Genomic DNA, 15,686 nt, shown 5'->3' with positions numbered 1-15,686 from the left:
TTCGCCTTTACGAGATTTTATTTTAAACAAAAACTTTGAAACAACCAATCTGATGACGCTACATGCGTATATGGTGCAATTAGCGACTGTAATACACGCAGCGCTATAGCACACTGGCAATGTTTTGGTCAGTGTCATGGCAGCGAGCCACGCCCCCATGGCTTCAAAACGTAGTACGGCTGGGATACGTAGCGCCATCTCCCCTTATTCTTACCTCCATGGCTCATAGCGTAATTTGACTTGCGTAGTACAACGAGGTACTGCAGGAATGCGCGCCAGCTCGTGCCGCATTCGTGTACTAATGAGCTGCCATTTCGAGTGTGACAGTGATATAGAGCGGTGGAGTGCACAGCATCGTGCCTTTGCTGTTGAAAGTTATTTCGAGAATAACGACTCTGTTATTACTACCCAGCGTCTGTTTCGGCAACATTTCAACTTGGGAAGTCATGGGAAAGTTCCAGATGGACGGACCATTGTGAGGTGGGTAAGTGCATTTCGAACGACAGGTTCTGTTTGCAATGGCAAGCCGGGAAAATGTTCGTGCTGCACTATTGCGTAGCCCAAGAAGCTCTGCTCGTCGTCATGCGCAAAATCTACATATGTCCGATCGCGCATTCAGGAGAATATTGCACGAAGATCTCCATTTTCACCCATATAACCTGCAGATTGTCCAGGAAATTAGGCCTCGCGATTCGGTTTCACGCGAAACATTCTACTTAACCATGCGTGATCAACTTCGTCAAAATCTATAAATGTTGCACACCATCCTAATGTCAGATGAAGCTCATTCCGAGTTCAGTGAATAAACAGAATATGCGTTATTGGAGTGATGGAAACCCACATGAACTGCACATCCAGCTCTTGCACACTTCTCAAGTCACAGTGTGGTGTGGAGTTGCTTCCTTTGGGATTATTGGCCCTTACTTCTTGGAGGATGACAGCGGTGTGGCTGTAACCGTCACCAGTGATCGCTACCTAAAGATGCTGCAAGACTTCGTTCTTTCCCAATTAGGTGTGGTAGATGTGAATGTGGGACAATTATGGTTTCAACAAGACGGGGCGACCTCGCATACAGCCAGAATTTGCATGGATTTCTCGCGACAGACATTTCCCGGTAGAGTAATTTCCCGTTTTGGTGACATTTCCTGGCCGCCTCGCTCACCTGACCTTTCATGTGCAGACTTTTTCCTTTGGGGCTACCTGAAACAGAAGTGTTCCGAACACGTTGTGCCACCATTCCTGAGTTGAAGGGTCGCATCAGAACTGCCGTCGGCAATGTCCCAGGGAATACGTTACGCTGAGTTATGGAAAGCTTCCAACGCCTCCTAGATGAATGTGTTGTGCAGGGGGGGGGGGGCATCATTCGACAGGAGTCATATTCTTATTGACATAAGAGGCAATAAATAAATTACAGTTATGAACACTGCCGCACCCTGTAAATACTCTGTGGGTAAAAGTTAAAGGACTGCGATTTATTTCTATTTTTGCATTAAAAGTCAACGATAATAATAATAATTATTACTTTAAGAAATTCTTTTTCATTATGTATTTTTATTTATACCAATAACCATTAGGTGCTCTCGCCGAAATTCAATTGGAATAATACGTATTTAAATCTTCAATCAGCACATCGATGAAAACGTCGTCTACAATCAGGACGCTGCAGCTGCCTTTCTGTTCTGCTTGTTGTTACTCCTACTTTCCGCATTTACTATGGTGTGCGAAACTTAAGGAGGAGAGTAAATTTCGCATGATCTGTTACTGCCAAGTAACATGGGTTACTGAATTCTGGATCATACGTAGAAAGAACTACTACAGAAGGTAACTGAAAGAAGTTCCCAACGAGACGAACACAAATGACATATTTATTCAAAGTAGTAATTACACTGAAGGTCGCCGTGATTCACGACTGTCCTCTGGAGATACAAACAGCGGGGCGTGGTTCTTAACAGGGTGTATGAAGACCAAGAACACCACTGCGTGCTTTGCGACGTGCTCCCAGCGTGCCAAAAGGATTGGTAAAACGCGGCTGGCAACTGTTGGATGGACATTGGTTCATGTTAATGTGTTACAATACGTCCCCCAACACATCTCACAAGTGCAGTATGGGATTTCAATCGGGGGAAAGGGTTGCCAAGTTAATTCGCCGATTATCCTCCCGTTCCGAGATCTCTTCCTCCTGCGCTATTCGATGCGGTCGCGCACTGTCATCCATAAAACTGCTGTCACGGCCTCATGCACCACTGAAAGAACATGTAGAAGGAGTACAGTGTCACAATAACCTTGACAGGTGAGCACGTTCTTAGTCTATGGAATGTGTAGTACGAAGTTCTTCAGTAAACGAAAACTGAAGTGTCGCATAAGTTTGCTGTCATGACTCCAGTATAAAAGTGTTTTACTAGGTTTCAGTATCCGTGGATGCGAATGAAAGAGTTGTGGATGCGGATAAGGGACGTGTAGATGTAGGTATCATATCTCTCATCCATAGAGGCCTCTGTCAAACTAATATTTCTAACAGTGCCGTAGGAGGCTAATGAAAAACAGAAGAGGTGCTAACCTGACGGAAAAGAACGAATGGACCTTAACACTGTTGTGGTATACTTAATGATTTCTTTAATAAATTTTATGTTTAAAAACGCAAAATATTAAGTTCTAAACTTGAAACTGAAAGTCTGGTTTAGATTCTCAATCGATCCTGGGATTTTTATCTCATGATTTCTGTCGCCCCTGGCAATGATTTGTAAGTGTGAAAAATTCCAAGTAGCTCTGTGGTATGGAGTCCACATTAAACAGGCTGGGTATATCGCTTCAAAGTACGGAAGAAGGCAAAAGCATCTCACCTTCGACGGGACCACGCCTAACAACAAAGCGAGGCTGCGTTCAAACTAATCTTCAGAATTTGAACTAATTTACTTTTTTACATGAAAACTAAGATCATAAGTGTAGCAGTCGTTATAAAAAACAGAGAACACACATGTTGTTTTTTTCATGTATACGAGTAAATTGCGAGTAAGCTTGAATCAATGTAAGTTTACTCACAATAACTGTTTTTCTTTTAATATAACTGTCCACAGCCGATAACTTTGTCCTTTCACCGAAAATCAGGTACAGGATTATTAGTTAAGTACCCCCACTGTTTCACGAGACCACGGGGTGAAAACTGCAAGACATACAGAATACAGATACATATCGGTGGATAGATCAGTTCTCCAAGTTTGTAACTCACATTAGAGGTGCTCAGTGTGCGATACACAGTTTCCCAAGCGGAAAACGGGTATGAGAAAATCAGACTTCTGCGATACACGTACCAAACCTGTCTTTCCTTGCAACTTTTGCAATTTTTGACAAAACTCCATGAAGTAAAGTGGCCCTCGGAGACCTTGAAGAAGACGAGAATCTTGATGGAAAGAGCGATCGATACAACGTTGAGGCATTTCGACATTGAGGTAGCCACAGACGTCTGAAAGAAACTGTGATGGAGCATTGCCTTGTTACAAATGGAAGCCTCCACTGTCTTGCCGTAATTTGTTCAAATGGTTCAAATGGCTCTGAGCACTATGGGACTTAACATCTGTGGTCATCAGTCCCCTAGAACTTAGAACTACTTAAACCTACCTAACCTAAGGACACCACACACATCCATGCCCGAGGCAGGATTCGAACCTGCGACCGTAGCAGTCGCGCGGTTCCGGACGGCGCGCCTAGAACCGCTAGACCACCGCTGCCGGCCCGTAATTTGTGTGATAAGCTATTACTGCAGCATGTCCACGTACACGAAACCAGTAACAGTTTTCTCTGCAAACAAAATTGTTTATAAACTTCTGAAGATGACACGGAACAGAAACGAAGTTAACTTAAGTGAATCACAAATGTGATTCACACCCTCATGTCGATGTTCCGTGTCCCAAACACGCACACTTTTCAGACACGTAAAACGGACTTTGTCACTGAAAATCAACTTCTGTGGAAAACCATCCTCCAAAAAAATGGTTCAAATGGCTCTGAGCACTATGGGACTCAACTGCTGAGGTCATTAGTCCCCTAGAACTTAGAACTAGTTAAACCTAACTAACCTAAGGACATCACAAACATCCATGCCCCAGGCAGGATTCGAACCTGCGACCGTAGCGGTCTTGCGGTTCCAGACTGCAGCGCCTTTAACCGCACGGCCACTTCGGCCGGAAAAACCATCCTCCTCCTCCAGTAACTGGTGTTAAATCACTGCAACAGCCATAACGAAGCTAAACGTCCCGAGTGGTCAGTACATGTAACAGCTGCAACCGGCATGGATTTATACGAAGACTTTTGCATAGAATACTGTGTCTACAGTTCTCTGCTCGGACGTCTCATCGATTTCTTAGGACTCCCGAGGAATGCTTCCCGCATACGCTCCAACTTCTCTGTTGACTGCCCTTGCTGGCCTCTTTTCTACACTGCACATAGCAGCCCATCTCCCTCATTGTGTTGTACCACATATGGGCATTTTTATCTGTTGGAGCTTTAACCTGGTGTTCGGTAACAGGCCGTCAGTGAATCCACACAGTTGTGTCATGTTTAGCCGATTCAAGGACACAAAACACACGCGACGCCCCGTTGTAGCACCCAACGTTCTGCCACGCCTCCTCCCTGTGCTTCGCTATGCAACTGTGCCACAGCACGTAAGACTAATCAAATCTTGCAGACATACTCTATCCACTTATGTGTGTCATTTTTCTGCAAGACTTGTAGTATTCACAGTCATCTTTCTGAAACCCCAGTGGTACTTCTGAATAACTTTGTATGTCATTATTCTTAATTTATATCTCATGACGTCCTTGTCAAGGCTAACGATAGTCCTTTTACTTTAAACTGAATATCGCTCTTCAAACCCTTTTCATAAATTTTTAACAGCTTCTTCCACTTAGAAGAAAAAATCTTTTTCTATCTTACTAAAAAAATGAAAATAAAATTCAATTTTGTGTGTAATTCAATACAATCAATAGTGACACTTTACTCCCACCTACTGAAATTATAGTACATTTTCTTCTTCTCTGCCTTTAAAATCCATCCGACGCACACAAAAATACGTTAATTTCTGAAAAGTTTTGTATATGGTGCTCCATAAACTTCTCCCAAAAATGGGAGCCCGATCCCATTATTTGAAACTCGTGCAACCGTTTGAAACTTGTGCAACCGTAGCAGGATTTTGGAACATATATCGTGTTCCAACATTATGAATTACCTCGAAGACACACACTCAACACGGATTTAGAAATCGTCGTTCTTGTGAAGCGCAACTAGCTTTTTACTCACACGAAGTGTTGAGTGCTATTGACAAGGGATTTCAAATTTATTCCGCATTTCTAGATTTCCGAAAGGCTTTTGACACTGTACCACGCAAGCGACTTGTAGCGAAGTTGCTTGCTTAAGAAACATCGTCTCAGTTATGTTACTGGATTCGTGATTTCCTGTCACAAAGGTAACAGTTCGCAGTAACTGATGGAAAGTTATCGAGTAAAACAGAAGCGATTTATGGCGTTCCCCAAGGTAACGTTATAGGCCCTTCGCTGTTTCTCATCTATATAAACAATTTAGGAGACTATTTGAGGAGCCGTCTTAGGTTGTTTGCGCATGACGCTGTCGTTTATCGTCTAGTTAAGTCATCAGAAGATCAAAACAAATTGCAAAACGATTTAGAAAAGATGTCTCTGTGGTGCGAAAATTGGCAGTTGATTCTAAATAACGAAAAGTGTGAGGTCATCCACATGAGTGCTAAAAGCAATCTGTTAAACTTCGGTTACACGATAAATCAGACATATCTAAAGGATGTAAATTCAACTAAATACTTAGGAATTACACTCACGAACGACTTAAATAGGAAGAACCACGTAGAAAATGTTGTGGGTAAGGCTAACAAAAGATTGCATTTTATTGGCAGGACGCTTAGAAAATTTAACAGATCCACTAAAGAGACTGCCTACGCTAGGCTTGTGCGTCCCATTTTACAATATTGCTGCGCGGTGTGGGATCCTTACCAGGTACGATTGACGGAGTATATCGAGAAAGTCCAAAGGAAAGCAGCACGTTTTGTATTACCGCGAAGTCGTGGAGAGAGTGTCACGGAAATGATACAGGATTTGGTGTGGACGTCATTAAAACAAGGGCGTTTTTCATTGCGGCAGAGTCTTCTCACGAAATTTCAATCACCAGCTTTCTCCTTCGAATGAGCTAATGTTTTGCTGAGGCCGATTTAAACAGGAAGGAACGGACACCATAATAAAATAAGGGAAATCAGAGCTCGCACCGAACGATATAGGAGCTCGTTTTTTCCGCGCGCTGTACGAGATTGAAATAACAAAGAATTATTGCGAAGGTGGTTCGATGAACCCTCTGCCAAGTACTTAAATGTCATTTGCAGAGTATCCATGTGGATGTAGATGTATATCCTCATAAAATGGCTCAGAAGATCCGCTTCCTCAAAATTATCTCCAAACATGCTACTAATTTAACGTCTCGTTGATGACCATACCTTTGGAGGCAGGCAACATACACTTTTTGAACGGGGACCGTCCTGTTAATCAGACACGTCTACTGCAAATCACATATAATAAGTTAAGTATACTGTATAAAAAATGATTGGTATTGTTAAATTAGGGAACTGCTGTTCAATAAGTTCTAGAGGATTGAAGTTATTGGTTGTAACACATAGAATGAAAGATAAAAGAGGAACACTATACGGAGCAGAGAATGTTTGGGTTTTACATCATGTTAACTACTAGGTCATTAGTGTTCAGGCTAAAGCTCCGGTTAGTGAAGAAAATCGGCCATCGTCTTTCAAAGAAATCGTCGCTACGCAGACGGCTGTTTGTCCTGTCCAGTGTGTTATTACTGGGCCACCTCGCTCGAAAGGAACAGCAATGTTATGGCATCAACACCTGATGCTCCTGACGATACATGTCTTGCAACTGAATGTCTGCAGAGTCGAAGGTTTAACTTCTGGTATTTTCTTAAGGCACATACATTTGTTGCAATGGGAAAAACTGCCTAACGAAAACGATAAGTCTGTATTTTATCCTACAGAGCATCCAGTGAACGGCTGAAAGAAATTCGTTTCAATGAAAGCAAATACGCATGGCAAACAGCTCGGGAGCTCCGCGCCGTTTCGGCAGGCTTGTGGCTGGTCTGGCACCATGGAAACAGAAGCGCAAACACGGTGGCTATCGACCTGCCCAATTGACAGCAGTCAAGTGCCTCATAATATCGCCGGTGCTGCGTCTGACGCTGCGAAGGCCGTAGTCGACCTGCGGTTTGATGTGGGCTGTGACAATGTCGTCTTCATTGTTTCTCCCGTTTCGATTTCAGGCACCGTTCCTACACAGAATAAATGCCTCTCACAAGGCAGGTTCTTGCAATATTCGCCTGTCTTGATATCGTTCACTAACGAAGTCTCCCTTATCACTATAACCATTCCTCAACCCCCATGATGTACGAGAAAGTAAGTTCCGATCGATCCCGAAATGGAAACGACTATGAAAATCCAATAAAGCTTTGCACAGTTGTGCTGGGCAGTGTCTCTAGTATGACCCTAGATAACATCAGGTCGCTCTTCTCATTTCTGAGCTCACAGTGAGCGCGCAAAGATGTCTAGAAAATAGTGTCTCCCGCCAAGTACGACGGCCTGGTGAGAAATTTCGCCTGAAGCTATGCACCCAAAATTACAAAACTGTCGTGCTGTTTCTTCTTCAAGACAATTCTTAGCCGGATTCTGCACGGGCAATGAAGATGCTCTTGCATCGTTTTCAAAATGGTTCAAATGGCTCTGAGCACTATGGGACTCAACATCTTAGGTCATAAGTCCCCTAGAACTTAGAACTACTTAAACCTAACTAACCTAAGGACATCACACACACCCATGCCCGAGGCAGGATTCGAACCTGCGACCGTAGTAGTCCCGCGGTTCCGAACTGCAGCGCCAGAACCGCTAGACCACCGCGGCCGGCGCATCGTTTTCAGTTGGAAATGTTGTGAGTAGGCTGTTTAGGTTTTTATATTGGTAACGCCACGTAGCGCTCTGTATGAAAATCACTGACTGCACTGTGTGCAGTCTGTGGCTAGTTTGCATTGTCGTCTGCCATTGTAGTGTTGGGCAGTTGGCTGTTAACAGCGCGTAGCGTTGCGCAATTGGAGGTGAACCGCCAGCAGTGGTGGTTGGGGGGAGAGAAATGGCGGAGATTTGAAATGTGTAAGAATGGATGTCATGAACTGCTATATATATATAATCATTTTTGAACACTATTAAGGTAAATATATTGTTTGTCCTCTATCAAAATCTTTCATTTGCTAACTATGCCTATCAGTAGTTAGTGCCTTCCGTAGTTTGAATCTTTTATTTAGCTGGCAGTAATGGCGCTCACCGTATTGCAGTAGCTTGAGTACCGAAGATTTTTATGAGATAAGTGATTTGTGAAAGGTATACGTTAATGTTAGTCAGGGCCATTCTTTTGTAGGGATTATTGAAAGTCAGATTCCGTTGCGCTAAAAATATTGTGTGTCAGTTTAGGCACAGTCATGTATAATTTTTCTAAGGGGACGTTTCATATGTCGACCCTTAGCCGAGGATACATCACTGGAATCTTCTGATTTTTTCTTGTAGTTTGTGTAATTAGTGTAGGTATTGTTTATTGCTAGCGCGTAATTATAGAGAGAATTTCCTTTGTAGTTGTAGTTTTTCATTGTTGTACAGTAAGACACTTGTGGCATGCATGTAGATGTGCACCAAGTATTTCGCAGCTGCGCTTGCAATTACGTAGATATTATTTTCAGTGCTATGTTAATGTGTTTTCTTATTTTGCTCTTCAAATTGTGCTTTTCTGTGTTGTCGTGTGAAATATTGTGACAATAATGGCGTGTTGAAAACGTAATACTCGGCTCCAAAGTAAACTGAGAAATGACAGTGAAGACGAAAGCAGTGTGTTAGCGCCACCGTGTAATGAATTAACTAATGTTCAAACTAATGATTTGGTAATTGTGCATAGGGAAATGGAGCGGGCGGCAAATAATGGTGTAGACAGTGAAACAAGTAGTGAACAGGGAAGCATTATCGATCGATCGGTCGGCAACAGCTCGCCTCAGGAATCCGAAATGACAGAACACAATATTGCAAATACTGTAGACTCAGGTTGTGGGTCCTCACCGTTTTCTCAAATAAGTCAAGACACATTTTCTGCTCGTCAAAATGTAAATGTTGCCGGTGCAAATGCACTGCCGAAAAGCATAGAGGAACAGATTCCAGACACTAATACATTATTATTGCAATTAATGCAGCAAATGAAACAAAATCAGAGACAAACACAGCAACAGTTAGACACAATGGAACAAAATCTTCAAAAGTTAGACACAATGGAACAAAATCAGAGACAAACACAGCAAAAGCTTCAAAAGTTAGACACCACTGCTGGCGGTTCACCTCCAACTGCGCAACGCTACGCGCTGTTAATAGCCAACTGCCCAACACTACAATGGCAGACAACAATGCGAACTAGCCACAGACTGCACACAGCACAGCCAGTGATTTTCATACAGAGCGCTACGTGGCGTTACCAATATAAAAACCTAAACAGCCTACTTACAATGTTTGATTACCCACAATACAGCCCGTAATTGTCTCTTTCTTGAGTTTTATCTCTGCTCACATGTACCACTGGCTATGAAGACAAAATTTTGGCACAGACAACGAGCTGTAGGCCAGCGTAGCTTTGGCGGCTGACTTCTATGATGAGGGTATTGGAAAGTTTGTTCAACGCTACAACAAATGTCTAAGTCAGAACGGCGACTGCGTAGAGAAGTAGCTGTAAGGTGTAGCTAACTATTACAAATAAAACATTTCTGATTTTCAATTTGGCTTCCATTTCGTGATCGATCGGAACTTACTTTCTGGACAGCCCTCGTATAACGCCCAGAAAAGATCACTCACGAGTTTCTTCTTTAGCTAACTGCTGCTGATATATTCTGTTTATATGGTGCCCCACAACTCGTAAGTATTTGGAAAACGTCATATTTCAGAAACACAAAGAGATGCTGATGAACAAATCTCTGTTAACTATCGGTTGCGGTCCATTCACCCGCACTTATGTTAAAATACGAGTATTTACATCATACCATATGCCAACGTTCTTACTGTGCCGTCAAGTAAAATTAAATACTCCCACATCTTCATATATAGGGTGTCTCAAAACTTTTGGGTCAAACTTAAACAGGTCATAGTGAGTCCACAATCAGTTATATTGAGTTAAGGAACTAATGGTCGGATATGCAAATTTATTGTGTTATGGACATACACTGCGTAACAACGAAGTTCATAGTAACTGTTCAAAGTGACGCCCGCCAGTTTCAATGCACGCATGACAACGTCGCATGAAGTTCTGTCACACTGTCTCAAAGATCCTTGGTGTCTGCTGTACCAGGAGAGGGGCAGTCAGTACACCAACAAGCAGGTCTTCATTCTTTTCTACGGAGTTTCATACACCAACGTCTTGACTTAACCCCAGAGGAAAAAGTTGAGAGATGTGAGATCTGGCGAACCCGATGGCCATGGGATGGGACCTCCTCTTCCAATCCAAAGAAGAGGGTACGCGTTGTTCAGGTGCGCGTGGACATTCACATCGTGTCGAAACCACATCCTTCCGAGGGCAACAAGGAGCACACTCTCCCAGAACTGTGGCGACACATCTTGCAAGAACGCCAGGCAACGTGGACCAGTCAAACGGGGAGGTAGCAAATATGGTTCCGTTGAGTGATCTTGGACAATGTGCGCCCACACGTTGACAGAGTATCGTTGTTGGTGGCCAGGGATGTGAGAGGCTTGCGGATTGTCCTGACTCCAGACAAGGCTGTTGCAGTATTGAGAACAATTACTATGAGCTACATTGTTTGTTATGCTGTGTATGTCCACAACAGAATAAATATGCGTTTTCGATCGTTGGTTCCCTGTCTCAATATAAACGGTTGTGGACCACTGTCACCTGTTCCAATTTGACCGAAAAGCTTTGAGGCAGGCTGTAGTCAACAGTAGAATGAACTGATATACACTAACTGATAAAAAATGTGAAGCATCAGAAGACATGGTCGGATGTCAACGTTATTTCGTAAACGTTAACACCATTGGCAAGTATGTAAAAGATTAGAGAAGCAGTCCTCTGTGACAGGTTCAACAGTCAACAGAATGAAGTAGTGTTGTTCTTGTTTACTGGTGTTATAATTCCTCGTGGGGTAAATAAGAGAACTGAGGAGCGTCTGATATTGGGTGATCACTGTCAAGGACACGAAGATGCTGCGTACTCGTGTTACGGCGATACCAACCTGTAATGGAGTTGAAAAGGCTTTTGTCGTGGGTTTCCCTTTGAGTGGATGATTGAATCGTCGAATCGTCGTGACAGTGGCCCGCTGTTAACTGCATGGGAAAGAGACCACCCATACCTGTTATCGAGGTTCCGCTCAACCGCGTCTCACCAGCAGAAGAGAGAATCTCTGAATAGTGCACCAAGCACATGGTAAGCTCTTCACATCTGCGTCTGTCATCTGAGAATAAGCAATGTACTCCTTGTAACACTCTGTGTCATCCCGAACTATTGGCTGGAGAGCCGGACAGCCGATCCGAGTAATTACTGTTCCATGCGTAGGCTACCGTTAACATTGCAGCACAAATGGCTGCGTTTAGAGAGATGATCGTCTACCATGGGCTGGATGAATGGCTTCGTATTGTGTTACGTGTCACTCTGGATAACCATGTTCGGGGAATATGGCGGCGACGTGGGGAAAGATCGCATTATTGCAATGTTTTGAAGAGGGACAGCAGTGTAATCCAGGCCTCATGGTGTGGGGATATGATTTCAGAGCATAGCTAGTAGCGATTGAGGGAAAATTGACAGCACAGTGGCACACTATGTGATCAAAAGTATCAGGACACGTGGCTGAAAATAACTTACAAGTTCTTGGCGCCCCCCATCGGTAATGCTGGAATTCAATATGGTGTTGGCCCACCATTAGCCTTGATGGCAGCTTCCACACTCGCAGGCATACGTTCACTCAAGTGCTGGAAGGTTTCTTGCGGAATGGCAGCCCATTCTTCAAGGAGTGCTGCACTGAGGAGAGGTTTCGATGTCGGTCGGTAAGATCTGGGACGAAGTCGGAGTTCCAAAACAGCCCAAAAGGTGTTCTGTGGGATTCAGCTCAGGACTCTGTGCAGGCCTGTCCATTACAGGGATCTTGTGTAACCACTCCTCCACAGGCCGTGCATTATGAATAGGTGCTCGATGGTATTGAAAGATGCAATCACCATCCCCGAATTGCTCTTCAACTGTGGGAAGCAAGAAGGTGCTTAAAACATCAATGTAGGTCTGTGCTGTAATGGTACCAAGAGGTACAAGCCCGCTCCATAAAAAACACGACCATACCATAACACCACCGCCTCCGAATTTTACTGTTGGCACTACACACTGTGGAAGACGACGTTCACCGGGCATTCGCCATACCCAAACCCTGCCATCGGATCGCCACAGTGAGTACCGTGATTCGTCACTCCACACAACGTTTTTCCACTTTTCACTCGTCCAATGTTTACGCTCCTTACACCAAGCGAGGCGTCGTTTGTCATTTACCGGCGTAATGTGTGGCTTATGAGCAGCCGCTCGACCATGAAATCCAAGTTTTCTCATCTCCCGCCTAATTGTCATAGTACTTGAAGAAGATCCTGATGCAATCTGGAATTCCTGTGTGATGGTCTGGATAGATGTCTGCCTATTACACATTACGACCTTCTTCAAATGTCGGTGGGATCTTCGTTAGTCAACAGACGAGGCCGGCCTGTACACTTTTGTGGTGTACGTGTCTCTTCACGTTTCCATTTCACTATCAAGTTGAAAGAGTGGACCTAGAGATGTTTAGGAGTGTGGAAATATCGCGTACAGACGTATGACACGACACCCAATCACCTGAACACGGTCGAGGTCCGTGAGTTCCGTGGAGCGCTCCATTCTGCTCTCTGACGATGTCTAATGACTAGTGAGGTCGCTGATGTGGAGTACCTGGCAGTAGGTGGCTGCACAATGCACTTAATACGAAAAACGTATGTTTCTGGGTGTGCCCGGATACTTTTGGTCACAAAGTGTACGTCTTCATACGACATCTCCCATGTGACGGTATCTCGGGTAATTTTTCAATAGAACAATGCTCGTCCATACATCGCACTTGTGTGTACGAACTGCCCGCGTGATCCCTTTTCGACAGAACATGTGTGAGACCAGCTAGGATATCAACTCCTTTCCAGAGTCAGCATCCAGGATATTAAGACCTAGTTGCAACAGTTACGGGTCAGTTTGCAGCAGGAGAGGATACAACGCTTTTATGATACACTTCGAAACTGAACCAGTGAGGCATCCAGGTCAGAGGAAGAGCAACGTTGTAACTGACAAGTGGATTCTCGTAAACTTACTTTATTTTGCAACCATCTTAACAATATCACATACACTGCCAACTCTTGATATTTCATTCCCTCTCCTCCTAGCCTTCTACGTGCGCTTCGTTTTTCTTTCTTTTTTAAATTTTTTCAAAGTAGTGGAGTTTATTAATCTTCGTACACTCTCATAATAAGGTTTCATCCTTTGTATACACAAAGTAGGAAGGTCAGTAACCTACCCATTGAGTACAAAATTCTGCGAGCCTACGTTCCAAAACAAGTCACGAAACATACTACGTCCTCCAACACACGGAGTGTCTCTCCTAAGAATCATTAGGCGCAGTTCCTCTGTTGCTTCCGCAGATAATTACAACTAATTTTTTGCTGTATATAACTGTAGAGGGCCCAAACAGGTAGCGCTCATCACGTGTCTCGTGGGGCGGCCAGTGTGCTGACTGAAAGCGTCGGTTTGTTTCCTGTTACGAAAAAAATATTTCATATGGTGGAATTCCATTGGGCGGGCCCACATTAGTGTACTGTGATATTTATTTTCTCCATATGAATTAACAGGGGCCGTAAAACACGAAGAATATCCAGTACTCCAGTAGCGACAAAACAGCTCGCTGCTGCATGTCGGCAGCAGTCAGCAAGGACTATTTCTTTCACCACTTACGTTCTGGTGTCTGTTTGCCGTCTGAGTTATAGGCCGTTTTAGCGAACGACGCGTTTTACTTTTGATCCGTCGCAGCAATATGGTGAACATTTAATCTTTGCTTCGGGACCCCCATTGCCTCTACGGCGTATTTTATGGACCTTTGTCCAAGAGGAAGATCTTGTTCTTACCTTTCTTCCCTTCCCTCGATCGGGCTTAACGTGTAGTCCTTTAAACATGTTTTCCGTATTAGTGTTCTAAGGTTCTGACATGGGCTCTTACGACCTCAATTGCTTTTGCGCCCTAAAACAAAACAAAACCAGAAGAATGGTTTGAGGATTACGGATGTAGAAGTTAATTTGTTGCATCCCCCTGCGCATCTGAGACGTTTTCAATACGAGCGTAGAAATCAGCCTTATACACTGAAGCGCCAAAGAAAGTGGTATAGACATACGTGTTCGAATACAGAGATATGTAAACAGACAGAATACGGCGCTGCAGTCGGCAATGTGTATATAAGACAACAAGAGTCTGGCGCTGTTGTTAGATTGGTTATTGCTGCTACAGTGGCAAGTTATCAAGATTCAAGTGAGTTTGAACGTGGAATTATAGTTGGCGCACGAGCGATGGGGCACAGCATCTCCGAGGTAGTGATGAAGTGGACATTTTCCCGTACTAGGCGCTTCAGTCTGGAACCGCGTGACCGCTACGGTCGCAGGTTGGAATCCTGCCTCGGGCATGGATGTGTGTGATGTCCTTAGGTTAGTTAGGTTTAAGTAGTTCTAAGTCCTTGGGGACTGATGACCACAGATGTTAAGTCCCATAGTGCTCAGAGCCATTTGAACCATTTTTTCCCGTACTACCATTTCACGAGAGTACCGTGAAAGTCAGGAATCCGGTAAAACATCAAATCTTCGAAATCGCCGCGGCCGCAAAAAGATCCTTCAAGAACGGGACCAAAGACGGCTGAAGAGAATCGTTCAACGTGACAGTAGTGCTGCTCTACCGCGAATTGCTGCAGATTTCAATGCAGGGCCATCAACAAATTTCAGCGTGCAAACCATTCAAATGGCTCTGAGCACTATGGGACTTAACTACTGTGGTCATCAGTCCCCTAGAACTTAGAACTACTTAAACTTAACTAACCTAAGGACATTACACACATCCATGCCCGAGGCAGGATTCGAACCGGCGACCGTACTAGTCGCGCGGTTCCGGACTGCGCGCCTAGAACCGCTAGACCACCGCGGCCGGCGTGCGAATCATTCAACGAAACTTCGTCGATATGGGCTTTTGGAGCCGAAGGCTCACTCTTGTACCCTTGATGACTGCACGACACAAACCTTTACGTCTCGTCTGGGCCCGTCAACACCGACATTGGACTGTTGATGACTGCGAAGACGTTGACTGGTCGTACAAATTTCGTTTCAAATTGTATCGATCGGATGGACATGTACGTGTATGGAGAAGCCCGCCCGGCTATCCGCACCGTCTAACGCCCTGCTTCCCGAGCGAGAAGGTGTGCCGCCCCCCGGCACGAATCCGTCCGGCGGAATAGTGTCGAGGTCCGGTGTGCCGGACAGCCTGTGGATGGTTTTTGAG

Source organism: Schistocerca piceifrons, chromosome 2 (genome assembly GCF_021461385.2).
Source record: "Schistocerca piceifrons isolate TAMUIC-IGC-003096 chromosome 2, iqSchPice1.1, whole genome shotgun sequence".
Taxonomy (NCBI): domain Eukaryota; kingdom Metazoa; phylum Arthropoda; class Insecta; order Orthoptera; family Acrididae; genus Schistocerca; species Schistocerca piceifrons.
The sequence above is the reverse complement of the archived record's forward strand: the minus strand, read 5'-3'. Positions refer to the sequence as shown.